Below are 27,984 nucleotides of genomic sequence, written 5' to 3' on the forward strand. Positions count from 1 at the left end.
CTGTTTAAAGGAGCAGATTCTACAATTAAGACAGACTTTGTTGTACATTTCAGTGTCACTACTTACTAGTGATCTGACGTAAGCCTTACTTCAGATTTGCAAAGTGAGGTTCATATCCTACCGTGGTCATTGTCAGGACTGGGTAAGGGAAGTGCTTAGCATGGCATCTGACATAAGGATGCCTCATAAATGCTATTATTAATGTTTTTTTTTTTTACAATGATCTATGTAATGTTTGGCCTTGAATTTACAATGAAGTTGGGGGGATAAGACACAAAAAAATTAAATAAGCATAAATGAATAGAACCAAAGTAACCAGGGAAAGTGATACTTCCAACAGGACTGAAAGGAGGAAGAGTGGTGAGAAGGGTCCCCTGGGCTTGCTGTGCACCTGCTACTCTGTAAAACCATAGCCACATGTCCTTGGTTGGTCCTCATACCACACTGTGATGAGGCATTCTCCCCAGCCCAAGGGTGAGAAGACCAACACTCTAGTAGGCTCATACCTTCCTCCAGGCCCCCGGTTAACAGGAGTGAGTGAGCTCATCTCTCAAATCCACGCTTGAGGAGACAGAGTGGAGCAGCAGAGAGGTACGGGGCTACGTCTCCACTCTCCGCCATATGCAAACACTAACAAGACAACAAAACAAAACCTGTGGCAAGCAAAGCTTCATTTTAGCCTGATATTTCCTCTAAAGAACGACATCTAAGAAACAAACCCAAGGGAAGCCTGTGGCATATTCTTACCCTGGACCTTTTCTTCTTCTGGTAGCGTTAATCATATGGTGGAGCACAGTTCCAGGAAGGCACAGAAGGAGGACAGGTGTGGAAATGAGCAGCAAGTGTGTATAAAGGGGTGCTTACAGGAGACAAACACCGTGGTGTCTATTTCCCAACCTGGCTGATCCACACATTTACTCTGCAGTGGACTGTGTACCTGTAGTCCTGGTTGCTGTGTGGCTCCTGTTGGGGTAACTAATGGGGGGGGGGGGGGGCATTTGGGTGGATTTCAGGATGTCTCCACACTAGTTGAGCCTCTCAACTCAAGCTGGCAGAACATGGGTGACTGGTGCCCTGCAGGGTATGGTTCAAGGACTGGCTTATATCTCTCTCCTCTCATTGGCCATTAAGGGTTCTTAAAGTGCTTCCTTAAGCAGAGAGTAGAGTCTAACTGGAAGAGATAGGTTGTGCCCCTGGGCATCATGTTAGCTAATTGTGAAGCTAAACGCTCAGTCTCCCCATGTACTCTCAGTGGGTAAAGGCCATGGCCTTGAAGGATAAACCCATGACAGGTATGTTTTGATGGGCCGAGGGAAAATGGAACATGAAATTTTGTAGAGCTCCATGGGACTTGGAAGGAGAGCGTTGATCAAGGTGTGTACTAGTTTCCCAAGGCTGTCATAACAAATGACCACAACTGGGTGACCTAACCTACAGAAATTTATTCTCTCACAGTTCTGGAGGAGGCTAGAAATGTGAGATCAGGTGTCGGCAGGGTGGGTTCCTTCTGGGCGTTCGGAGAGAGAATCTGTTCCATGCCTCTCTCCTATCTGCTGGTGGATGGCTGGAAATCTTTGGTTTCCCTTGGCTTATAGGTGTATCTCTCTGCCTTCATATTCCAAGGCTGTTTCTCCCGCATCTCTGTGTCTGTGTCGTTTCCTCTCTTCTTACAAGGACATCAGCGATATTGGATTAAAGCCCTGTCCTACTCCATAATGATCTCATCTTAACAATGATCTATATCTGCAAAAAAAAAAAAAAACCTATTTCGAAATAGGGTGACATTCTGAGATTCCAAAAAGAATATAAACGTTCCAGCCCTTACAAGAGGGGAGCATAAAACCATTAGGAGTTACTGTCTGTGAGAGAACAGAGAGGAAAGGAGAAGAAGGCGTCTCTGAAGGAAGGCTTGAAAGGACACAGAATACCAGTGAAGCAGGACAGGGTTATAACAGGAAGCACATGTACCATATGGGGCAGCGGGGATTTTAAAGTAGGAACCATTTACAGTCAGCGGTGGGGTGAAGTAAAAACAAACAAACAAAACAAGAGGGTGACGAAGAGCTCCAGAGCTAGCACAAGCAGGACGCCATTTCCACTAGCCCTCATGCCCTCCTCTTTCCTCCCACTACCGCAGAGAAGGGTTCCACGCGGGCTTCTACCAGCTTCTCTGCCGCTGACCTGCTCTGCGATGCCTCTCCTATCCTGTGCTGGGGTTTCTCTGATGCGGCGGCTGGGCTGCCTGGCACTCAGGTATGCCCAGCCTGGAGATGGGGAGTTAGTGCCAGGGTGCCACCCTTGAGGAGGGGGGAGTGGAAGCCGGTTGATGCCCACTTCCCTATTTCTTCCCTAGCTGACTGCTCTGGGATACATTCCATAAGATTCCTCAGAAGATTCTGAGGGATTGAGCACCAACTGACGACAGCGGTGGCCGATTCAAGAATTCATCCTCGTGTTGGGGTTTACTTCCTTCGCCTTCACTCGCCCCGCCTCTCACAACTGCCCCCTGAGATACATGTTCAAGCAAACACACAGGTACACAGCCTTCATTTCAGGCTCTTCTCTGAGGGAATCCCAGGCTGAGCAACCACTGTCAGCCAGCGAATTTAAGGGGGTTGAGGGATTTCTTGGAAAGAGTGAGAGAAAAGGGGGGTGGGACGGGAGGAAAGGATGGAGAGAGAGAAAGGGAGAACAGAGGAGGAAGAGAGGAAGAGAGAGGGAGGAGGAGGGAGAGGAGAGAGACAGAAAGAGAGCTGAAGCCAAAGAAGGCAGACTGTAGTCCTCTGAGCAGGAATACAGTCTCTGCCAACCCTCAGGCCAGTGGGCAGCTGGGAGGAAAAATACAAAGTACAATCGCCTGCCACCCACTGCCCCCTGCCAGAGACTTCTGTGGCTGAACCAATTCCCAGAGGGGGAGGAAGGGTCAGCCTTCGTGCAGTTCATAGAGGTCAGCCTCCCAGGGCACAGAATAGGTGAGAAGGATAGGAGATAGAACTGGAAGCAGAATTGCCAGCACAACCACGTCTGCCCACACCCCAGTTTTCTCTCCTGACAGAAGAGAAATTCTTACAGAATTGGCCACAACATCGATATCTTCACAAAGCCGTCTTTTCAAAGTGGTAAATGCTTCTAGGATGAGGTTGCTCTTGCAACCACGCAGAAATAACGTGTTGGCTACACATAATTTTGGTTTATCGCCATTGAGCATAATCATCATAATAACCGCAGTCATCATCTGGATTTAGCAGCCTCGTTTGTATGAAGACAAGTGTGGACCTGCATTCAGAACATCCCCTGGTTCAAAGCCGAGTGCTGCTACTAACAAAAATTGGGCCCTAGAACGAGTTTCCTTAACCCTCCGAGCTTGGTGTTCTCATCTGCAAAATAGGATTAAAATATCTACCCCACCTCACAAAATTTTTGTGGGGATTCAGTGAAAGGAGATATTGCAAATGGTGGCAAATGGACTTCGCTTGGGAGCAAAGAAGAAGGGACTTCTTGTCACAGGGCTCATCCTCAGCTGTGTTGAAAAAAACGTTCCATGAGAAGCTATGACTTACGTGTTAAGGAAAGAATGTACTGTCTCAGGTGTAATTCATCTTGTATCTAAAAATGCATGATTCTATGAAATACAGCATACTTATTTCTCTCTCTCTCTCTTTTGTCCTTTGAGGAAAGTATACCCATTTCTTTTGAAGTAGCACTACTATATAAAGGAAACCACCTTTCTTGCCTTGTAAACAATTTTTCCCATTATTTTGTTCCTCTTTCCCAAACAGGACTTTTTTAGTGGGAATGAAGATAAAAGAAAAAGAGTTTAATGAAAAGACAAACATGGATACAAATTTATGATCATACTCACCTTTTTTTTTTTTAATTTTTTTTTTCAACTTTTATTTATTTTTGGGACAGAGAGAGACAGAGCATGAATGGGGGAGGGGCAGAGAGAGAGGGAGACACAGAATCGGAAACAGGCTCCAGGCTCTGAGCCATCAGCCCAGAGCCCGACGCGGGGCTCGAACTCACGGACCGCGAGATCGTGACCTGGCTGAAGTCGGACGCTTAACCGACTGCGCCACCCAGGCGCCCCTCACCTTCTTTTTTTTTTTTTTAAAAAAAAGGAAAAATAATGAAGTTAAAGCAAATTGGATCACAAAGAAAAAATCAGATGTATTATGAAAATAATAATGTTTATGTTTTCTCTCTGGATTATGTAGTTGTTAAACCATATATTTCATTTGTTGACTATTTTGCGGTTATCACTCTGTTTATAAAAATGATTGCCAATTTCAAGCCTCATTCTGGAGAATGAGCCAGAGGGCATTGGGATAGGTGCGCACTAATCCTAAAACTGTGTTTGAACATGAGAGCTGGTTCTCCTTAGTAGGACTCAGGTGTTACAACCAAGGCTTAAGCCACAACAGAATTAGAAAACTATCCTTACATGGAAATCTTTTCTCAGAGGGCATATATTTTTGAATCTCTGTTTTCAATGAACAGAGCAAGCAGGGGCTGTGAAATGCATTTTCAGTTGGGGAGAGGGAAAGGGGCTTGTGGAAGGTGGCTAGTTAAGGGATGAATTAAATCTTTCCTTTAAAAAAAATAAATCAGAAAATCCATGTTTGGACCAGGCATTAGGAATACTATAGCCTTTGGTGCTCGGTCAATGGGAAATTTTAATCATAGATCCTTGGGAAATTGACCAGACTACTCATTGTCCCACAGTAGATGTCAAGTATCTACCTGTCATAGAATTTCCTCCACCTGTTAGAATTTGGATGCCACTCTTTGGGGAGAGGTGGGCCTCAGGTAGCACTCTCTCAGATGGTGCAAGTGCAGGGTGGGTTCTGGGCAGTGAGTATCTCCTTGTATTTTGCCTCTTATGTGCCTTGCTGTCCTCACCCTAGTGTTAGCCCTGAGAGGCACCCGACAAGGTCTGAAGGGTCTGAGAGTTAGTCAATATAACAATTCGGGCATCTCCCAGGCACGTGCAGATCTGGGAGAGCACACTGGCTTGGGTGCTGCAAGAGCTCCAGTAAAGAGAAAATGCTGGTTGCTATGCCTCAACCTCAGCTGTGTAAAGTGACAGTTTACTCCTCTGACCAAAATGTATCTAGAATGTTAGAAAGCACCTGTGCCTGATGCATCTCCCAGAGTCAGTCTAGGCTGGTCTGCCTGCCTGTGTGAGCAGCTGAGAATGTATTTTCAAAGCTGTCTAGTGACTATTGCTCAAGTGGCTTACAGATGTCTGGGTTGGTCCTCTGGTAGATTCTCTCTGGAGCATTCTCTCTAATTCTGACCTTCTATCCCTACTCCAGGGATCTTGAGACCCACCTCTCTATTCTGTTTGGGGATGTGGCAATGACGGTTGATATTCTTCTGGTCAGAATGCCCAGATGCTGGTTCTCAGCTGTGTCTTCTCCATTGTAGGGGATGAAATTGTTCTTGGAAGAGTTTTAGGACCTGATGTCCTCACTTATTGGATTTTGCATATTTAGACAAAGATTTTCCTTATGATTCCCAGATATGGCTCCTTCTCCTCTACTCCCCAAAGCACCTGGCTAATATCTGTTTATTGCTTTCTCTGCCCTGTATCCACAGTGCCTAGTGTATACATCTTGGCCTCACCAGACTATGGGTCCCACAAGTCCAAGGACAATGTCTTATTTAGCTCTGATTCTCCCCAGCAGGTAATCCAGCACCTGAGGGTTGAGATGTGTCCCAGAAAGAATTCTTAAATGAATCAATGGGTAAATAATTGAATTTATTACTCTGGAAGGGAATTCATCAAAAATTTTGCTTCTTTTTTAAGTATTTTTTAAAAATGTATTTATTTTTGAGAGAGAGAATGCGAGCAGAGGAAGAGAGAGAGAGGGAGCCGCAGAATCTGAAGCAGGTTCCAGGCTCTGAGTTGTCAGCACAGAGACTGACACAGGGCTCGAACTCAAGAACCGTGAGATCATGACCTGAGCTGAAGTCAGACCTGAGCCACCCAGGCACCCCCAAAATTTTTGCTCCTAATTGGACAGAAAAGTATTCTTGGTTCTCAAGCTTCTCTGTACTCATCAAAGTACTGCATTTGGAAGGTGTTGTGGTAACTGAGTGATGGCCAGAGGAAGCATGAAAACAGATGCTGGAAAGAAACATTACTGTGAGTCAAGCTTAGGTATTTGTTTAGATAATAAGGGGTAATGCCAGAGTTAGTAATGAGGGAGACTAGACACTTTAAAAAGTACAAAATGAAGAAATAATTGCTAGTTGGGATCCTGCTGCTTTAGAATGTCCGTGAAAATGTTTAGCAAATTGTATTTATGTGGGATCAGATCCCTAGACTCTATTATTCCAAATATATTGTAAAATTGTTATGACTCAGGATCGCGTATCCATGTGGTTGATCCAGGAATGTCATGATGTGATAGAATGATTCCTCAACGTGCCCCTCTACCATTGTCTGGTTGGTTGTTTTTGAATGAGGCATTTAAATTATAGATCAATTTTTGTATAGAAAACAAACAGAATAGGCTAAGTGATGCCTATGATCTTTCCAATCTCCAAAATGTTACAATTTTACACTTTTAGGTGATTTTGAAAAAGACACAATTATTCAGAGTGCTCTTTATGGGGAAAAAAAGATCCATACATACTCTTTTCCGTGAATATAATTTAAATATTTCAATGTAATATGGTATATGTTCAATGACTCATTTGAAAATATTAATATTTTAATAAAGAATATGTTAATGAAATCTCAAAATGTATGAACCGTTTAATTAATTTTTAACCTTTTTTAAAGTTTATTTTTGAGACGGAATGGGGAGAGAAGCAGAGAGAGGATCTCAAGCAGTCTCTGTGCTGTCAGTGCAGAGCCCGACGTAGGGCCTGATCCCACTAACGGTGAGATCATGACCTGAGCTGAAACCAAAAGTCGGATGCTTAACCGACTAAGCTACCCAGGTACCCCAAAACATGTTTGTTTGTTTGTTTGTTTGTTTGAATGTTTACCTACTTTTGACAAAGAGCAGGGGAGGGGCAGAAAGAGAGAGGGAGACACAGGATCTGAAGTAGGGGCTTTGCTGACAGCAGAGAGCCCAATGAGGGGCTGGAGCCCACCAATTGTGAGACCACGACTTGAGCTGAAGTCAGATGCTTAACCAACTGAGCCACCCAGGCACCCCTGGACCCTTTCTTAACACGATATCTGCATTTTTCTCAAAAACAAAACAAAAATACTTTCTACTTGAAACTCCACATCATGATGATATTCCCCTTACAGTTTGCTGAATGACATTTTGTTAGGGCTGATAGGAGGGGGTTACTCCCACAGTCCTGGAGTCATAGAAGCTGCCTGATGGGAAAAGTGATGTGCATGTCACAGAGCATAAGTAGGGAAGGGATGGGAGGGGAAGAGTCATCCCTCATATTCGACTCCTTCCACAGCAATTTTCTTCCTACCACCACTTCTGTGGAGCCAGAGGAAGCATAAATGAGACAGAAGTGACTTACTTATGTATTACACACAAATTGGAAACCAACGGTTGCCCTGTCCTTTCTGGCTCCAATTATTTCCCCAGCGCTCCCAGTTGTGAAATGGGGTGACCTTACATCAGACCCAGAAGAATTTTGGCACCGGCTTAAAGCTCCTGATGAAAATAGAATTCTTTTTGCTTTACAAAAGTATATTAATTATGTATATAAAATAATTCTTTATGGTCTTGAGCATTAAATCCCATCGATGCATCACATGCTACATTCTTTGATTCAGCAAAAGTGTGTTAAAAAATGAGATTTTGCAACTTTCTAAGTGGGTTTAATAATGAGGAAGGTGGTAAGGGCTGGCTTTTCTCTGGTTTAAATTAAAACAGTTTCTGATAAAGACAAACCAAACTTCCCTCCTCTGTGTTTCTCTTTTTTTTTTTTTTTTTTTTAAAGTTTATTTATTTTTGAGAGAGACAGAGACAGCGCAAGTCGGGGAGAGGCAGGGAGAGAAAAAGGCAGAATCCCCAGCAGGCTCCCCACTGTCAGCATGGAGCCTGATATGGCGGCTCAAACTCGTGAAACCATGAGATTATGACCTGGGCCAAAACCGAGATTCGAACACTAAACTGACTGAGCCACCCAGGTGCCCCCATGTTTCTCCTCTTTCATAGCTTTGGGTCCTTCCAAAATATCTATCATCTCAGAATAGGGTAAGATGTCTTGAGAATGCCCTACACAGAGGAAACCACCTTTTTGGTGGTGCATTCATGATCGCCATGCAAAGATATTTCTATGGGGTGAGGTCTCCTTGATTGAAACCATAGTCTTATGTTCTTTCCTATCTCTGATTAGCCACAATTCATTTCCAGGGAATTGTGCAACCGATCCAGGATTTTATTTCAGAGAGAGCCTGGGCTATGCATATATTCTTTGTGGACACATTGGCCCTGAAATCCCAGAAAGTCCAGAGATGAGTCATCGGCAATACGGTTGCCCTGGTACACGAAACTGTGACCCAAGTCGTGTTATCTGGTGTGTTATCAGAGTGTAGATGAGGTGTAGGTGGCAGATGGAGGAAGAAGGCGATTTGACGAATGACAGCTATTAAACTGAAACCAGGGAGGAGCAGCTCTCAACTGTGGGCCAATCTATACCGCCATGTGAGGAGGGACGCTGTGTTGGCAGTGACAAGCTGGCAGGGCCAAGGAAATGAAGTCCCCTGGAAGTGTCAAGGTTGGCCAGAGTTCCCTCCGAATAAGAAAATCTTTACTGCACTGTCAGTGCTCACTGGAGACAGAAAGGAGATGTTGAGTCAGTGCCCAGAGAAAAGCAGAATCAATTCTGTACACACTCTTGGCTAACACAGACCATCCCTGAATGCATAGCCAGCCCCCTGCTTGAGAAAAATCACACCTGCGCCTCTACCTCTCCGACTTAACTTGTATCTTCTACCAACTTCATGACGAGTTTGGTTTCTTCATCTTGTAGCACAATGTATTCTTCTCCTTTATTTCTCTGGCGGAGAAAAATATGGAGAATTAGAAAGAAAAGGAGTATCTCCACTCTTCTTTCAGATTCAGTCCTAATGCTGCTCTTGAAAAAGGCAAGCGTGGGGAAAAAAAAAAAAAAAAGTACCCAGCCTGTGCAAGTTTTTGTTTTAGTCTTGTCGTCTTTGTGGATGTGTTTAATAGTGAGGTACTTTGTGCGGGCTTGCAAAGTCACCGTATTGGGCAGAAGGAAACTTGTACTGCTCTTCCCTAGGTTGGTCCTGTCCAGCTGAGGAAGGGCACACTGTTAGGAGAGGCATAATGACACCCACACCTTCTTGTGAGTTCCATTACTGTCACTAGCTACCCCTTCAGCTCTAGGCTATCTTTCAAATGCGTGCTCAAACACAGCCTTCTCAGAAATCCTTCTTTCATACATATTCGCTACTGTCCCACCCTCACCCCCAAGGAATCACTTTCCTTGCACTATTTCTAGACTTTGTGCATATCTCACTCTACTGAAACCATTGACCTACCTTGTTTTCATGTCTCTCACACTAGAGTGTGAACCCCTACGGAGAATAGATGCTATCTTGCCTAATAGTGAAAGGCAAATAGTAGGGACCAAATAAATGTATGTTTGACTGACTGACTGGCTGCAGTCCTTATCATGGGGCACACAGGCAGGGCAGGAGCTTACTGTTCTCTGAGTACAGGATCTATCACACCAATATTTTATTTATTTTCTGGCTCGGTACATTTCCCTTAAAGCCAGTTCTGGTCTATTGTGAAATGTCTTTCTCATGAGCCGCTTCCCCCTCCATCGTGTTAACACATATACACACATAGTCCAGGCAGAAGGTTTCTTTGTGGATGGAGAAATGAAAATACCATATTGCATTAGTTCTAAAACACAGATTTTTTTTTTCACCTTTTGAATTGAAATTAGGGAGTTTTTGCCAATCGATGGCATCTTACAGCTATGATTGGCAGTGCTTCTTGGAATCAGACCCAAAATGATGCGTCTTTCAATGATGGCTTCTTAGATTTGTTAAAATATTGTACTTATGGAAAAAGCTGTACCAGGGGCCAAGCCAGCCAGAATTTATATGGTAAATTCTGGATATGTTCCGAATGCTACATTAAAAACAAACCAAAAACCGACTTTTCCAGAATAAAGTGAGAGGATCAGACTTAAGGATCAGCAAGCAAGGATCATGTGACAGTCATTGTTACACCTCTGGCATCTGATCTAGTACATGCCTGGAACATATACATACTTACTGCATAAAGTTAATTGATAATAGTTTTGAGTATCCACTCTGTTTTAGTCAGTGGATTTTGAGTGCTTTTTATGTTTAAGCTCGTTTAATACTCAGGATATCACTCTGTGTGGGACTATGATCCCCATTTTTCAGATGCATAGAGTGAGGCTGAGGGCCGGAAGGTAATGTGCCCTATGTGCTATAAAGAGTACGCGGCAAAGCTATGGCTGGACCCCAGCTTCATTTGCCATCAAAAGCCATGCTCTTGTGCTCTATGCAGTGCTTTCGTCCCAGTAAATATTGATTTTGAATAAGTGATATTTCTACTGGTGGTCATTTGCTTGGTCAGTTGTCAGTTCTCAACTTTCTGTCCAAATTGTCCACTTTCCTGGGCCCCATATACTCCACTAGTCATCAAATGACTATCCTGGATCTAACATTTTGATGAATATTGTTTGGTATAATAAACAGCCCATTGGAAAAATATTTCCTTTATTTAATGATTATAGGCAAAATCCTATCAAAACCCAAATGCTCTAAGAGCCATTTGTGATTATGATGTGGTTGTATTTCACAAACGCAATATTGCGGAGGTAAGATAAATTCATTTTGGGGGTGCCTGGGTGGCTCAGTGGGTTAAGCATCTGACTCTTGATTTCAGCTCTGGTCATGATCTCACGGTTTGTAAGATCAGGCCCCAAGTTGGGCTCTTCATTGACAGCGTGGAGCCTGCTTGGGATTCTCTCTCTCTCTCTCTCTCTCTCTCTCTCTCTCCCACACACACACACTCTTGCTCATGCTCACTCTCTCTCTCAAATAAATAAACTTAAAAAAAAATTTCAAGAAAAAGTCATTTTGTAAGTAGTAGGAAAAAAAAAAAACCCACCATCTCTCTTTCGTAGGATTGCCACCCTTGAGGTTGTGTAGAAAAAAATTAAATTTGGTGGGCTTTGATTGATGTCATCTTTAGGGCCTGAGACCTGTTTTTCTGACACCGAGACACTCAAGCATAATATTAAGAAAATCCTGAGGAAATTCACTTCAGGTACAAAAGATTGTGCTAGACCACCGTTTACTCTTTGTAGTCACTGCAGAGCTCAGAATGAAGCGTGGTGCCCTGGCCACCATGCTGGGCAATGGAAGAAGCACGGGTCTAAGACCAAGCCCCAATGTGCACCCCAGTTTCTTGGAGGGCTTGTTCAAACACAGATTGGGTCCAGCAAACGGCTACCTGTTGTATCCATTTTGTTTGTTTGTTTTTGAGAAAGAGACAGACAGACAAACAGAGCCTGAGCTGGGGAGGGGCAGAGAGAGAGGGAGACACAGAATCCAAAGCAGGCTCCAGGCTCTCAGCTGGCAGCACAGAGCCCAATATGGGCTCGAACCCACTAATCGTGAGGTCATGACCTGAGCCCAAGTCGATACTTAACCCACTGAGCCAGCCACATGCCCCTGTTGTATCCATTTTCTAAGACTTTCGTGAAAAGAAATGAAACTAACATGTTTGCAAATTACTTAAAAACCTATTATTGTTGGTATTACTAATATTATTGCGAAAGAAGCTATAGATTTATGTCACCCCAGACAGCAGCTGGCAGAATTTTTGAGTTACACAAGGCCGAGGGGTAAAAGTTCAGATAATTCAAAATGAATGTTGTGCCCTAAAATAGCACACAGGGGCCTTGGGAGCCAGCCTGGAATATAAGCGGTAAGGACACGGGCTCTGTTCTACTCATGTGTGTTCAAATCCTGTTTCCCGTCTGGAAAATCGGAATGGGAGCAGTTACCTTGCAGGCTTGCCGAGAGGCCTATTTAAGAGAATGCATTTAAAGAAGCAGCACATGGGGCGCCTGGGTGGCTCAGTCGGTTAAGCGTCTGACTTCGACTCAGGTCATGATCTCACGGTTCATGGGTTCGAGCTTCGCATCCGTCTCTGTGCTGACAGCTCAGGGCCTGGAGCCTGCTTCAGAATCTGTGTCTTCCTCTCTTTGCCCCTCCCCCACTGATGCTCACTCTCTCTCTCAAAAATAAACAAACATTTAAAAATTAAAATAATAATAATAAATAAAGAAGCAGCACAGTGCCTGCCGTACAGTAGGCACTCTGTAAATATTGGCCAATATTTAGATTTCAGGTTGGTAACACAGCCATTAAGCTGTTCCATGGAAGCAGCCAGTTCCTTGATCCTGAAAGTCCATATTCTAACTATGCTGCTTTGAACAAGCAGTTGGACTCACTGACCTCTAAGGTTACTTCCAACTAAGACTCTGATGTCAGCACAAAGCAGGCAAATCTGGCCAGTTGCCAGCAACCAGGACTGTTTTCCTCAGTCTATAACCGACAGCTTTACCACTCACGTCTTGGCCCTGCCCCATCCCATAATCGTCAAGCAGACTTTCTGGAACTCCCTAGCAGGCAAAGCACTAACAACAGAAAACTTAAAATGACACAAAGACTGGTGTTCACAGCTCTTCACTTCCCCCGCTGGGTTATGTGACAATTGAATCAAGTCTAAACCAGAGAACGTGTGACAGTGCAATGAACAAATGCCAGATAAGCTTCAGCAATGTGCTCCGGGTAGGTGGAACTTCCAGGCTTGCAAAACCCTGTAGTTGATGGAGGCAACAACTGGAGCACAATTGCTGACCAAGTCGTGGAACCTGATGCCGGGTCATGGGGCTGGAATGCGGCTCGTGGTACCCTGTTGGGCAGACTTTCCTTTTATACCTCATGCAGACTAGAAGTTATTCACTGAGGCTGTGTGTCTTCTTGCACAGCACAGGGACCAACACTCTGCCCATTCAACCTGACATCACAAGTGATATGGGCGGGTAGGGCGTCCTTGAACATGCAAGCCCATTTCAGTGATGGCAAGTGACTGATTCAACAAACTTGGGAGAGAATTTGCTCAGTTTCCATCACTCTCTTTCTCACTGGGTTTAGGGTGACTGGGTGGGTCACGGGACAGGCAAGGAAAGATGACGGTAAAATATTTCAGTTTGATCTGACAGCATTAGTTGCCTCTTCTGACATTCCTTGGACAGCAAATACAAAAAATATAATTCTTTACGGGAATGCCTATTTTAAAATCTTTTTCCTAATTTTAAGTTGGGAGTGAGAGCATTTTTTTTTCTTAAGGAAATATTTCATATGATTGACAGATAATGCACTATCCATTTTTTAGACAATTTTTTTTTCCCGACTCCTGGTAAACCTTTAACTTTTCTGTTTCTCTCTGCATCTGGGTCCCAGTTACCTCCAATTCTGAGAACTTTTTCTCACTTTCTTCAAAGCTCTCAGCCTCTAGAGTACTGACTTCCTTTCCATATGATTCATTGCCAGCCTTCACGGTGACTTCCACATTCATAATCTTCCAGTCAGACGAGCACGGTTTTCATTCTATCTCAGCCACACCCTAGCAAGGCCATGTCTTACACTTGGCCACAACTCAGTTATGCTTCACTTCCAGGATGGCAAATTCTGAAATCCCTCTTTTTTTCTCAAAGTCCATTCCTTCCTCTCTCCCTCTCCCCCTCTGCTTTTCCTTTCATCTCCGTTGAGACCTCTAGTTCATGATGCTTACCTACTCTACCTATCCATCACCTGGATTTGGTTTCATTGCAGCAACCTGAACCCATTGGCTTATCACATCAATTCAGCATCACCCATGATTCCCTCTGTGATACCCTTTCCATTCTTGCTGGCTCTCTAGAGAGCACTTGCAGGGATCTCCCACCTGGTCTCTCTTTCTTCCAATCTGCTCTGTTCTAATCCATATTAGTTACCCCTTCTAAAATGCTCACCCTGATTTTAAAGCCCTGAGAAAACTTGTGTAACTCTTACCCTCCACAACCTTCTAGTTTTTCTTCCAAATCTTGCTCATGCTTTTTTTTCATCTCCACCGGAAAGATACCGTCTATTGTATTAAAGTCCATCTCAAATAACACGTCTGATTCATCCACCTTCATTTGGTCACTTCTTAATGTTATGTTTCTTTGCTAGCGGCAATGGTCTGCATATTTATCTCCTTGCAGTGTGATTCAGGCTAAGGCACATGAGCGCTGGATTTAGAGAGAGATCCAGATGAAGACCCCAGCTGTACTACTTACTGTATGTATTAGTTTTAAGATCTTGGGCGAGTCTTTCCATTTGCCAAGACCACACTTCCTCCTCCAAAAAGGGGATAGTACCACCTACTTGGTGGGATGGTAATAATGATTCAATTAGAACAAAAGACTGCCATGTAAGAGTCACTCAAGAAATATTATTTCTCCCATTCTTCCCCATTCCTTGTGTCTTTGAAGTAGAAGACCACGTCTTACTCATTTTGTTTCCCTTGAAATGTCAACAGAGTTTGGCCTTTCATGGGCCATAAGTAAATAGTCACTGAATTCCCATGTCTATATCATGCGTCCTTTTTTGTTGTGAAGGTTGGAGCTCCAGAGACAATGCATTTTTTTTATCTGCATTCCGTTTCCTACTTAATTTTGGTATGTTTATTTACTTTGTTATTTTTTTAAGTAGGCTCCTTGCCCAGTATGGAGCCCAATGCAGGGCTTGAACTCATGACACTGAGATCAAGACCTGAGCTGAGATCAAGAGTAGGACGCTTAACTGACTGAGCCACCCAGGCACCCCCATTTTGATAAGTTTAAAGCAGAATATTCTTTTTGTCTTAATTTTTAAATGTTTATTTATTTTTGAGAAAGAGAGACAGAGAGTGAGCAGGGGAGGGGCAGAGAGAGAGAGGGAGACACAGAATCTGAAGCAGGTGCCAGGCTCCAAGCTGTCAGCACAGAGCCTGATGCAGGGCTCGAACTCACGAACCGTGAGATCATGACCTGAGCTGAAGTCAGATGCTTAACCAACTGAGCCACCCAGGTGCCCCTAAAGCAGAATATTCCTTATATGCTGAGCAGACACTTAATTATACCAAATTTCCCTACCGTGGATAATTCTATCTGCTCTATTGAGAAAGACCTATGGTTAGGTGCCCTATGTCTGGCCTGGAGTAAGGAGACTTTTGTGTTTGTGTGAAGAAAGCTCAGTCATAATAATGATATCTGAGAATCTTCCTCTTGGGGTGATTGACTCAGCATGATCCAGTATGGTTGTGACCCATCATGCCCTCTCCCACATGTGGAGCTAATATGAAATGAGTTGGGAAAACTGATTCACATCCTCCTATGCAGAGGGACCCTGTTACAAAAATCTAATAATAGTACAGAATTCCTGGCAAAATAAGTGCTTCCCTGGGGAAAGGCAAGGCTCCCGGCTCAATGCTTATTAAAGGTATTGTGATGTAGTAGAAAGCTCATTGACCTTGGATTGGAAAGGCCTTCACTCGATCTCAGCTCTACCACATATTAGCTGTGGAACCTCATATAGGTTACTTGGGCCTCTCTTGTCTGTAAACGATGATAGCACACTACATCACAAGTTGTCATGACACACCTGGAAGCAAGCACCCAGTGGCATGCACGGCATAACCAGAAAGAACAACTGACAAACGCTAGTAAAAACATCAAAGAGCATAGAGGGATTTTTCATTTAAAAAAGACCTAGCACCATTTGTAGACGTGAGTAGTATCTATTGTGCTGTCAGCGACTACCCACGTGCATAGTTCATGTGTCAACTTGGCTGGGCTTTGATGCCGAGACATTCAGCCAAACACCAGTCTAGATGTCACTGTGAAGGTATATTTTAGCTTTTACATCAGTAGACTTGGAGGAAAGCAGATTTACTCCCCATTGTGTGTAGGCGTTGTCCAATCTGTCGAGACCTTAAGAAGAAAAGATTGAGGAATCCTACTGGCAGGCTGCTTTCAGACTAGAGCTCCAATGTCAGTTCTTCCCTGGTCTCCAGCCTGCTGACCTGCTCTGCAGATTTGGGACTTGCCAGACCTCACAACTGTGTGAGCCAGCTCCTTAAAATAAATCTCTATGTAGATACACCTCCTATCGGTTCTATTTCTCTTACACAGCCTCCCCTGCTCACTAGGTGGTCATTAAGTGTCAGGAACTATATCCAACTCATCTTTATATCCTCAGCACCTAGCCCAGTGCCAGATATATGGTAAATATTCATGCTTATTGAGCTGAAAAAGAATAGCTCGCATTCATATACTATTTTGTAAAAATCGTTACACTAATCAATGGCTCTACTTAGTTCTTCATTCTTCAAATGTTTTTCAGATGACCACGCTTAATGCTGATGATGCAGAAAGACAAGACAGAATGTCTCTTCTCTGGCAGTTGTTTAACGGTGGGTTGGAGTGAATGGGGCTGGTGCATAAATGGAGGGTAAAACTGGACACTTGGGACCCAGCGTATCCAGGCGAGAGAGCATGAGCTCCTGGTGTAAAGCAGGGGCAACTGGAAGAAAGAGGAAGGGATGAATTCAAGAGAGAACTAGGATATGGAAATAGTGAGAAACAGGAGAGCAAGGTGTCTCCCATGACTCCCCGGTTTCTGTCTGAGAAGACGTGGGAGGAGCAGAACTTCTCATCAGCTCATCTGATCCTAACATTCCTCAACATCACAAAATACAACCCCTTCCTTTAAGGGATGCAGACACTGAGGCTGAGAGGGAACAGATCAACTGCTCCAAGCCTCATAAATCAGGAGCTGGCAGAGCTGGTATCAGAATCGCAGGCCATACCGTCTGGCTATGATGCCCTCTCTTCAGCTTCCATTATGCAGCCTGGCAAACCCCCTGGGCAGTGAGGAGCGAGGAAGGGCCTTGGCGCATCCCTGTGACTTCTCTATGGTATCACCTCACTCCTTTGAGTGGTCAGATAGCAAACCAGCCTGTCGCCCTATCTGGATGTACAACTGAACTTCATAAACGACCCAGGAGTCATTCACTTCCTTTCCAAGAAGCTTACAGAGAGTGAAGCAGATTTGCTGTGCTTTCAGTTGGTTGTCCTAGATGGGAAAAGGAGGGACATTTATTTGCAGTCAGAGAGGGAGAATGTTAATTGGTAAAAACGAAAGTACATCTTCCCCCAAAGCGTGAGGTCATCCTCTTCCTAATTTTAATTCAGAAGTGCCCTACATGGAATCAGTGTTCCCTTTCAAGTAAATGACAACATTTGACTTGTTGTCCTTTAAAGCCTGCCCACCCATCCCCTTCCTGCTCTCTCTGCTGACCACAGTTATTAACCCCGGCAGCATGAATCAAGGAATTCTAGCAACCTGAGCCCTCTCCGTAACCTGGCAGTTGTCCAGCAACTGGTAAGGAGAGAACTGCTTTCTCTTTCTTGCTCTGAGATGCACCTGGAAGCGGGAACCAGGAGCCAGGAACCCAAACCCACCTCTGGTCTCCCACATCATTTTCCAAGTCCCTCTTTGTCTGCCTCTCAGCTCTCATTGTCTTGACTGTCTTAACATGGCCCCTAAGTTGAGGGGACCCACAGACTGCTAACCTGTCTTCGAGGGCACCTGTTCACGTAGCTTGACCTTTGCCTGGGTCTCAGTTTCTGATTTTTTTTTTCTTTTTTGACAATGCTGCTGCCCCCAGACCAGGTGGGCTCATGTTTAATTCATCTCAGGGCTAATTCTAGCCAGGTTAGGGAAGGGGCATGGCAACTTTGGCCTCCCACCCCAGGCCTTCCTGCTGTCATGGTGACTAAGGAATGGTGGGGGACAATGGTTTGTGTCCCCCTCCCTGCCCCAAGTTCGGGGCAGTCATGGCAGCCTCCAGCACCTGTTCCCAAAGAGCATCCTCATAGGACACACTAATGGCAGAAACACAGGTACGAGGCCAGTGGGAAAGAGGCATGGAGATGCCTTGCAAGCAGGCAAGGAGAAACATGCAAGCATCAGGATGCTCCTTTCCCTCACTTGCAAGGGTCAGGATTGATCCTAATACCTGGTATATGCCGGTTATTCCACTATCTTCCAGGTGGGCACACCAAGACTGACGTCCCACAGCAGAGAGGTCCAGTGCCTCTGAGTCTTCGCTCCTGCTGTTCCCTCCGTGTGACTTGTGCTGCCTTCTTATCATTACCTCAGTTTCTGAATTCTTATCTAAGCCCTCCAGGACACTTATTTTTCTAGCACCTCCCCCCACTCCCTGTCTTGCAGGACTGCCCTCCCATTAACCACTTAGCACAGTGGCAGAGTGGTTACCAGGTGATTCAAGTGGAATTTAGAGCTCTGCAAAACACAAGTGCTCAACATGTGTCAGGTCTTTTGACTCCTGCTTGACTCTGAGCCTTGCTCATCCTGGAGGTTTACTTCATGCACCATTTGGGACATCTTCAAACTGGGGTTTCAGGCAGCCCTCGCCATCCTAGAATGAGTCTCGGATGGGGGGCTAAATCTGAGGTCGGCTGGGCTCTGACCCAACACCTGACTTATTCCAGTGGGAGGGTAGTTCTAAGGCCAGGCCTCGGCCCCTACCCCCACCCCAGCCAAGTTCAGCTGTGATTTGAGAATCATGACTTCCTGGGTCTCAAGGGGATGGCAATCAGATCTTTGCCAGATGGCGAGGCAGCTGGATGCTACTTTTGCATAAAATCACTACAGAGTCTGTAACCATTAGAACTACCATTTTCATGGAAGCCAGCTCAACCTTGTTAATTGAGCAAATTTGGAGCAGCTCCAAACATCCATCCAGTTGATGAAATTGGTGCTCTCCAAGCATGCCACATCATTTTGAGTCCAAATTCAAAGTTTAATCTCCATTGGTGGTTTCCTGAGAATTGTCGTCCTGAGCATTGGGAGACGGCACAGGAAATATCGACGATCACCCCTTCATCATCAGATTGTGATTTGTGAACTAACATTCCTGGCCAGAAAAAGTTGCAAGAGGCTAAAACTGTCTCTTAGCTCACATTTTTTTTGCAATTTAAAATCAATGATATAATTAGATTTCCGTATCCTACTGCTTAATCCTTTGTTTAGATTTCATGCTTTCAATTATTCGTAACACCTGGGGTTTCCAGTTTGGGCAATTAAGAGTTGCCACCTTGCACAGGAGACTCCCGATGTCCCTGGTGGAAGGTCACGGTGATGTCTAGCAGCCTAGGCTGAGTCCCACTCCACTGGCTTCCAGAGCTCTGCTTGCCCTTGGGTGTTTGCTGTCGGCTGGGCTGTGTTGCATAAGGTCAGAGCCTGGAGCTGCCACATCCACAGCTCTGTCCCCAGCACTGACTCAGTGCCTGGCACTCAGAAACTGCAGAATAAATATTTATTGAGTGAATGCCTCGAGAGCAATCAGCGGCTGTGTAATGGAGTTCTTTGTCCTTTTCTACAGCAAATGGATCTCAAAGGTCAGGAATGAGAAGATGAAAACGGAATTGAAGCAGATTAAATCAAGGCACAACATTGTCACCCATGGTACATGTACATCTGCACCCAGGGTTCTGCTCAGAGAACCCTCACAGAGCTTCTTTCTCTCTGCACCACCTTTTTAAAATCTTTATTTATTTGCGGGGAGGGGGGGCAGAGAGACAAAGGGGGAGACCCAGAATCCAAAGCAGGCTCCAGGCTCTGAGCTGTCAACACAGAGCCTGATGCAGGGCTTAAACTCATGAACCGCGAGATCATGACCTGAGCCAAAGTCGGCCACTTGACCAACCGAGCCACCCAGGTGCCCCTCTCTCTGCTTTTAAAAGAAAACTGGACAGTCTCCTGAAGTTCCAAAGTCGAGTGGGAAAAAAAAAAAAAAAAAAAAAAGCAGTGGAGAGAGGGGAGTTCAGAAGGAAAAGTCCAAACACCCTCTTCCCTATAGTAATATTAAAAACAGTAAAAACAATAAGGCTAAATTGTATTCAAGCACTTTCCATGTGTCAGGAACTGTACTGTACATTTATTATTTTATTAATCTTCGCAACAAGCTTATGAGACAGATATTATTATCATGCCTATTTGTGGATGAAAAATAGGAGCTTGAAGAATTTGAATAATTTGCTGAAGCTGGTAGTTAGGGAAGCTGGAATCCACCCCAGGTTTGTCTGAGTTTAGCCACGGCCACATAAGTGTTGTGTCTTTGTCCTTTGCTGGTTTCAGTATTTAAGAACAATGTGCAAGTCTCATGAGTTGTTTCACTCAGAACACCTGGCTCAGGGTCATGCATATCATGTGAAGATAGTAAATATTTGTTGATTTGGAAGTAGAGATAGTCAAAAGGCACTAGGATAGGGTTATCACACTTGAAAATAAGCACACATGAAAGGAAATTCCAAAGCCAACCAAGGGAAAGCAGTGGTAAGTGGTCTTGCAGCTCACAAAAGACACAATGTATCATTAAAGGTGTTTGGAATTCTTAGCATTAAGTCAAAAGAGTATTTTAAAGTGGCTCCAATGTGTCTCCCTGCTTAAGTTTTTCTTTCCATTGGTTGTATGGACTGAATTGTGTCCCCCTGAAATTTATATGTTGAAGTCTCACCCTCAACGTGACTCTATTTGCAAACGGAGAATTCAGGGAGGTAATTCAGGTTCAGTAAGATAGAAGGGTGGGACCCTAATGGCAATAAGAAGAGGAAATACACCTCTCTCTCTCTTTTTTTAGATTGCTTTTTAAACTGCTTTATTACCTTTAGAGCATGTAATAAACATCTTTTCCTGCAAGTTGATGAAACTTCCCTGCTTACAGAAAAACTTCCAGAGTAAGGCAAAATGGAATCTCTAATCAGAAAAATGACATAACACCATAGGTTCACATCAAGAAAATGCAACTTCGGGAAGCAGGGGGGTTATTACTACTAATCTCAGCATTGGAGGCATAAGGCAAAACTCATCATGATGGTCATGGTGAGGGGGATCTCCTATAAGAATGGGCAAACTGTACCTCAACTGAAGCTCCCTGATTTCCTCCTTAGCCGCCTCATGTCATCCGTGAAAAGTTCCGTATCATCTGTGTCTCCATCTGTCATGTCAACGTTACTGACAAGCTTGTTGGGCATATCCTCTCTACCATCATGGGCAGGTGGGGCCAAATCCACTCTAATATTTCCTCCAGGCTCCTGGCCTTCACCACCTCCCAAAGGGTGGGCTTCTTCTTCATTCTGCACTGGAGCCTGCCTTTCTCCTTCTCTTTCCCGGAGGACATTTTCCATGTTGAAACTTTTTTCCTGCTTACTTTTCCTGCAGGGATCCAACAGAGTCTTTCTCTCTTAGCCTTGAAATCTGCTGTGCCAATGGACCTGAATTTCTTGAATGCAAATGGACGACTTGCTGGGCGGGGGATGGTGTTGGTTGGTGACGTGGTTTATTTATAAGGAATTTCAACATGGCTGGGACCCAACAGCTCACCCTCCTTTCTCTGCCCACCATTTTTATCAACACCTCTCTTTTTCTCTCTGCTTAAACACAGAGAAGGACATGTGAGGAGACAGTAAGAAGATTGGTCATCTACAAGAAAAAGCGAGGTCTCACCAGGAACTGAATTTTCTAGCACCTTGATCTTGGACTTTCAGCCTCCAGAATGGTGACAGAATACATTTATGTTGCTGAAACCTCCCAGTCAGTGGTACTTATTATGACAGTCTAAGCAGACTAATATAACAGACCACCCTACATTGTGTTATCAGAATTATATGCATACAACAATAAACTCATCTCATGCTTTAAAAATCTTCAAGGTCCCCCACTGACTTGTAAGTCCAAACTCTTTAGCTTGGAACCTGAAGCCATCCTCTGTGTCACTCTTGTAGCAGCCTGCCCAGGCTGCAGTCCTTTACCACCTTGTTTTTAGCAAACATTCAGCGATCTTGCTGTCCTCAAGACACATCTGGCATTTTCTGAAGATGCAGTGAAGAAGGGCGGTGCCTTGGGGGGCGGGGGGCACATGAGTTGCATGTTAAGGGACAGCAGGATGTGATGGAGAGGAGCCATGTTGCAGACACGGTTACTGCCTGCCTTTCTTCCTTGTCAACAGTCCTCACTGAGTTTGGGGGACATGATAGGCCCAGGTGCTGAGTGAATACTAATGCATAAGCTAGGAGTTAGCACGCTTGTTTCATAAAGGGCCAGGTGAAGGTAAACATTTTAGGCTTTATGGGCCATCTGGTCTTTGTTACAGTTCAGCCTTTCTAGCATGAAAGAGGTCATACGTCCTACATAAACAAATGAGCATGGCTGTGTTCCAATAAAACTTTATTTCTAATAGCCAGTGGGTTAGATTTGGCCTGTGGGCCATGGTTTTTCAGCCAGTTCCCGATGTGCCAATCCCTGAGCACTGACATTGTTGATCTGAGTCAAATCTGGGACTGCTTTCAGATTTTCCTGTGATATGAAAGCGGGAAAATTGCATTTTTTAAAAGTCTTGCTGTTGAAATTGTAGGTTTTAAACCAATAGAATCAGCACCACCTGGGAGCTTGCTAGAAATGCAGAATCTGAGCCTGGGTGGCTCAGTCGGTTAAGTGTCCAGCTTCAGCTCAGGTCATGATCTCATGGCTCATGGGTTTGATATCCACATTGGGCTGTGTGCTGACAGCGCAGAGCCTGGAACCTGCTTTGGATTCTGTGTCTCCCTCTCTCTCTCTGCTCCTCCCCCACTTGTGCCCTGTCTCACACACTCGCTCTCTCTCTCAAAAACAAATAAACTTAAAAAAAAATGCAGAATCTCAGGCCTCACTTCAGACCTCCTAAATCAGAATGTGCATTAAAAAAATTTTTTTTTTCAACGTTTATTTATTTTTGGGACAGAGAGAGACAGAGCATGAACGGGGGAGGGGCAGAAAGAGAGGGAGACACAGAATCGGAAACAGGCTCCAGGCTCTGAGCCATCAGCCCAGAGCCCGACACGGGGCTCGAACTCAAGAATGTGCATTTTAATAAGAAGCTCTGGTGACTGGAAGATACATCACAGCTTGAGAAGCGCTGGTTGAAGCCACTGTTGATGGAACGTTCTATTCCTTGCAGCTGAAAGCATTCCTAACTTACACCAACAAGCAGGAACCACATCATGAACAATCTTATATACTTTGCTAAGGACTTTGATGTTTTAAGCAGGGAGTGAGAGGATACATTTTTTGGGCATATGTCTTCTTTCTTACGGAACAATGAACTCCTAAAAGATACAGCGTGTACCAAAGAAACAATTCCTGTAACTGATTCTACACTACAAAGCCCACCAAGTAGGCCCTCCACCACTGGCGCACCGTCTGATGGAATTCAAAAGCAGTTTCTTCTGTAAGACCTGTTCTCCTGTCTATAACCCACTGCTCTGGGACCTGGAAGGATGCTCTGCTTCTGGTATATTCTTAGGGCTCAAAAGTGGCTGTGGGCTGTAACTCTGGGATTACAGTTTGGACCCTGAGTCTGTGACCTGCAGTTATTTACATTCAACACTCCACCACTCAGCTTGGTTCATTTACTTTCTGAATGTGTACTCACCTCTTCCCTAAGACTATAAGCTACTTCACTGGAGGCTATCATATTTTTGGATTTTTGCATTCCTTCCACAAGTGAAAAATGAGAGTCAAAGATCTAAATATTATCAACTCTTCTGCAAGCTATGTCTTATTTACATTCTTTATGTTGAAGCTCCAGCACAACCCAGGAATTCTTTGATAAAGAACTAAGTACAAACATTTGCTTTTAGGGCTGCCCCATTTATCAAGTCACTACATCCTCCTGTGGTTTGTTTATGAAGTGCTACAATCCAAACACACACCACCTACAGCCCACTTGCGCAGTATGTGGGCTTGTGCTAACACGTGAATAGCACATCATAGTCAGATTTGTATAAACAGCACCTCGCTTCATCCACAAAAGACCCTAGGAATGGGTAAATTAATATCCCCATATTACCAATAACGAAACTGAGGTACAAAGTATGGATGTACCTAGCGTAAGATCACACAGCTAGAAATCTGGTGGCAGTAGGAGAGGGGTGAGAATCCAAACCCAGAGTCTGTGCTCTGAACTGCTAAGCATTGTTCCCATGAACAGAGCTCTGGTAAGTCAAAGGCCAACGTCTCATTGCCTTATTTTCTTTCCACCTGCAGGCATCTTCAGCTAGGATTTACATGTGATAAATAATTTATCCTAAGCCCAGAGACAATGAAAATAAAGTGTTAGAGCCACTGACTCCACGGTCAAGTTCGGTGAATGACAATGTCCATATTTACCCTTCCTCAGTAGGAGCTAATGAGTTCATCTATCAGTATTAAATCTGAGGAAGTACTTTATTTATTTATATTTTTGAGAGAGAGCAGGGGAGAGTGTGTGAGTGTGAGCAGGGGAAGGGTAGACAGAGGGAGACAGAGGATCCAAAGTAGGCCCCGTGCTGTGAGCTCAGAGCCCGATGCGGGGCTCAAACTCACGACCCTGAGATCAGGACCTGAGCCGAAATCAAGAGTTGGCCGCTTAACCAAGTAAGCCAGCCAGGTGCCCCAATCCCCATAACTGGGGAAATACCTTTAACATCAAGTTAGGAGGGATTACTTTTTCTTTCTCTTAGCAGTTAAATTAGAGTAGAAAGTTTTTCGCCATCGTTTAAGAGTCTACAGGAAAGATTGTAGAAGGAGTGCCTGCAAATACAATCTTATTAATCTGTCTAAATTCCAGAGGCTTTCTGGCAAAGCCTGTGACCACATCCAAACAGTTAAAGTAAAGCACAGAACATGAAGCCTAGAGGTGGTGGTTTATCTCCGGATTATTCTGATCGTCGGTCCCAATTCCTGTAAGAATTCAGCTCGTGGCTTCCCCTGGCTCTGCCATTTTCTAAATCAATATGACCTCAGAAAAGGCACGGATCATCTCCAACAAAGGCTTTTCCTCTCCAAGAGATTAGAGCAATGACTTTGTGCCAAGCAAGTTAACACCAGAGGATGTGTGCCTTATGTGTGCCTTAAGATTTCATAATTGTACCTAAAGATTGCTTTCTTCACTCCTGACATCCGTTTTGGCCTCTTCCCCACTCTTTCTCTTGTCTCTCTTCCTTTTCCTGTCTTTTGTTCCTCGTCTGCCATCACCCAGTTGCTCAGACTGGGAACCCGGAACTATTTTTTTTCTGAATGCAATGAATAACCAGTCCTGCAGATGAGACCTCCAAGGTAGATTTCACAGCTACTTCCCTTCTTCTTTACGACTTTCTCCGGTCCAGCCATCGTCATTTCTCCATGTGAATGTCAACCCCTGGAGACACCTGGTGATACCACCTGGACTGCTGCAGGGCCTTTCATTCAACTCCTGCCACTCACTCCTCCTCAGCCATCCTTTCTTCATACAAAGTGGCATGCACCACTCCATTGTCCAGTTGGCCTCAGAATACCATCCAAATCCATGTGGGATCTGGCTTTTCTCCAGCCTCAATGAGACCTCTCACTGCACACTAGCCAGACCGAGCTTCCAACTGTTCTTACAGTGGGCCAAGTTCTTCTCCATTTCACAGACTTCTCTTCTGTTTTCGGCTCTGCAAGAAATCCTCCCACTTACCTACACACCCATCACATCCTTTAGGTCTTTGCTCAAATATGACTTCCTCAAGGGGCCTTTCTAAACTTACACGCTAGCTTCCTATGCTCTTCACCCTTGTTTCCCTAGGATTCTTCATAGAATTCCTTTGTTTGTACATTTATGTATTTATCTCTGGCCTTTCGCGACAGATTGTAACCACCATGAGGTCATGGACCATAACCTTTTGGTTGATGACTCAGCATTGGGTCAGGTCTATGGTAGGTAAGGCCTTGGTTATTATTTGTCGAGTAAGCAAATCAACATAATCTGCAATACATGCACATCTCATGAACTACAAAATGGGTGTGTCTCTGGAAAACAAAAGAAGAGGTTCTTGGGTTCTCAAAGATAAATGACAATTTAGTGGTGAGCTCTGGTGGGCCACCCACACATTAATACAAGACTTGATTCTGTGAAATGAATAACAGTAATGGAAATATTAGTATGTTTGAGGAAGCATGTGGGAAAATCACTTTAAAAAAGATGTCGAGGGGCACCTGGGTGGCTCAGTTGGTTAAGTGTCTGACTTCAACTCAGGTCATGATCTCACAGTTCGTGGGTTCGAGCCCCGTGCTGGGCTCTGTGCTGACAGCTCATAGCCTAGAGCCTGCTTCGGATTCTGTCTCTGCTTGTCTCTCTGTCCCTCTCTCTCTCTCTCAAAAATAAATAATAAAACATTTTTGAAAAAAGAAAAGAAGATGTTGATGTATATACCAACATCTAGCACAAACACAAACATTTTTATGATGATTTGCTCCAGCAATGTCACATGTGTGCATTCCAGTGACATAATCCAACTTCCTCCATGCTACTAGTGGAGCAGAAGCAAGTGTGAGATATCGACCCTCCCAGACCTACGACATGAGATTTTTCTAGCCTAGGAAAATTGCCCACGTGTCAGGGGTACTCTTATATACGCAGCCATTATAGCCAGAACATTGGACATCTCTTCCTCTGGGTACCAGTGTCTGGAACAAAACAGTTTAAGGCACGAAGCTAACGTTAATTTTACTTACTTGTTCACATATAGACATGTTAGTGGTTAAAGAGAAGAATATGAAAATCCTTGACTTAAAATTAACCCTTTACTACCAAGTAACATTTCCCATAGCATTCCTCAATAATGTTATTTTTCAATGCATAGCCCATTTTCTAAGTACTTTTATATCTAATGTAATCTGATTCTGGCCCGCGACTCTGGAAACCCTATTTTCCCTGTGCCACCTCCCTGTAGGGTTCTGCCCAAAGGGATCCTGGAGAGAGGCGGGAAGGCAGGAGCGGGGCAAAGGGACTTGGTCCCCCCAGTTTGCTTCTTGCCCCTGGCAGCACCAGCGGCTCTTCACTCAGGCAGTGGCCCTTGGTTCCAACCTCCAGCATCTTCCACTGCCCCACGCAGCTTCGTTGCTCCCACCCAGGAAGGTCAGCAAGGTACGGGCAGTGCTCCCTCTTCGAGGGTTTTAAATGCCACTTTATAACCCCACAAAGCTGTCTTACTCACTTGGAGATAGGGTCATACTGCAGCAATTTTGCGAGGTGTAGCGAGCGGCTATCTAATCCAGTGACTGCTAGAAGCAGGAACGAAACATGGTTTCCAACTGCGCAATGCGCGTGCGCAGAGAGGGCCCCGCGACGCCCGTCTGCCCGCAACGTGACCACGGAGCGGCTGCAGCGTTTCCCGCTACGCAATGCGCATGCGCAGAGATGGACCCGCGATGCCAGTCTGCCCGCAACGTAACCACGGAGCTGCCTGGGGAGCTGCCTGCGGCCAGACGCGGGCTTCGGAGCCCAGCGCGCCTGTCCCACGGTGAGCTGCAGGTGCCATAAATCTCCCGCCGCGCTTCTCCGCAAAAACTACTGGGAGATTTTGCAAGTGCAGCACACGAGTGTGCGTGAGGGTACCGGACTAGCATAGCCGTAGTCAGTTTTTAAGGCGGTTATCCCGCTGATTCCAGATGAACTGACAAGAGCACGGAGTTCAGGGGGAGATTTCAAAGACAATTGTGGATTCTGGGAAATAGGGCCATAGGGCTTCTAAGGGTTTGTGAACCCCAATTGTATTTATTAAGTGCTTGTGCAGCGCTTACCCTGTCAGCACTGCTCTGAGCACTTTACAACTCTCGGCTTAGTTATCCTCCTAAGCATGTCATGAGGTGGGTACCCGCTGGCATCCCCCTCCCCACGTGTCCTTCCCTTCCGCCCCCTCCTCGTGCGGCCCACTCCCCACACCCCCTCTTCACACGCTCTTCCCCGTGCGCCCCCACCCGGTGTACCCCCCTTTCCCATGCCCCCTTCTCCCTGCACCCCCTCCCTCCGCGCCCCCCCCCCCCATATACTCCTCTCT

At 44.9% G+C, this 27,984-nt stretch overlaps 2 long non-coding RNA genes and 1 pseudogene across 3 annotated transcripts in view; 1 reads left to right on the forward strand and 2 right to left on the reverse strand.

The window, feature by feature from the left end:
- LOC121013402 (uncharacterized) overlaps positions 1–19,697 on the forward strand; it is a 39,396-nt gene extending 19,699 nt beyond the window's left edge. The window contains exons 1-3 of one of the 2 annotated variants that reach the window (XR_005782685.1): positions 15,207–16,304; positions 16,424–16,493; positions 19,491–19,697. This is a non-coding gene — a long non-coding RNA (uncharacterized LOC121013402). Of the gene's footprint in view, positions 1–15,206; positions 16,305–16,423; positions 16,494–19,490 lie in introns of those variants that run through there. The other variant, XR_005782684.1, reaches the window with a different exon arrangement.
- LOC121013401 (uncharacterized) lies at positions 1,423–27,237 on the reverse strand. Its single transcript, XR_005782683.1, has 3 exons — positions 27,142–27,237; positions 8,916–8,991; positions 1,423–1,743 (listed from the first exon to the last, which is right to left on the reverse strand). It is a non-coding gene; the product is annotated as an uncharacterized LOC121013401 (long non-coding RNA).
- On the reverse strand, positions 20,878–21,510 carry LOC121013400 (protein BEX5-like; annotated as a pseudogene).
- Positions 27,238–27,984: the final 747 nt, after the last annotated feature.

Source organism: Herpailurus yagouaroundi, unplaced genomic scaffold (genome assembly GCF_014898765.1).
Source record: "Herpailurus yagouaroundi ecotype Mexico unplaced genomic scaffold, PumYag 198, whole genome shotgun sequence".
NCBI classification, from domain to species: domain Eukaryota; kingdom Metazoa; phylum Chordata; class Mammalia; order Carnivora; family Felidae; genus Herpailurus; species Herpailurus yagouaroundi.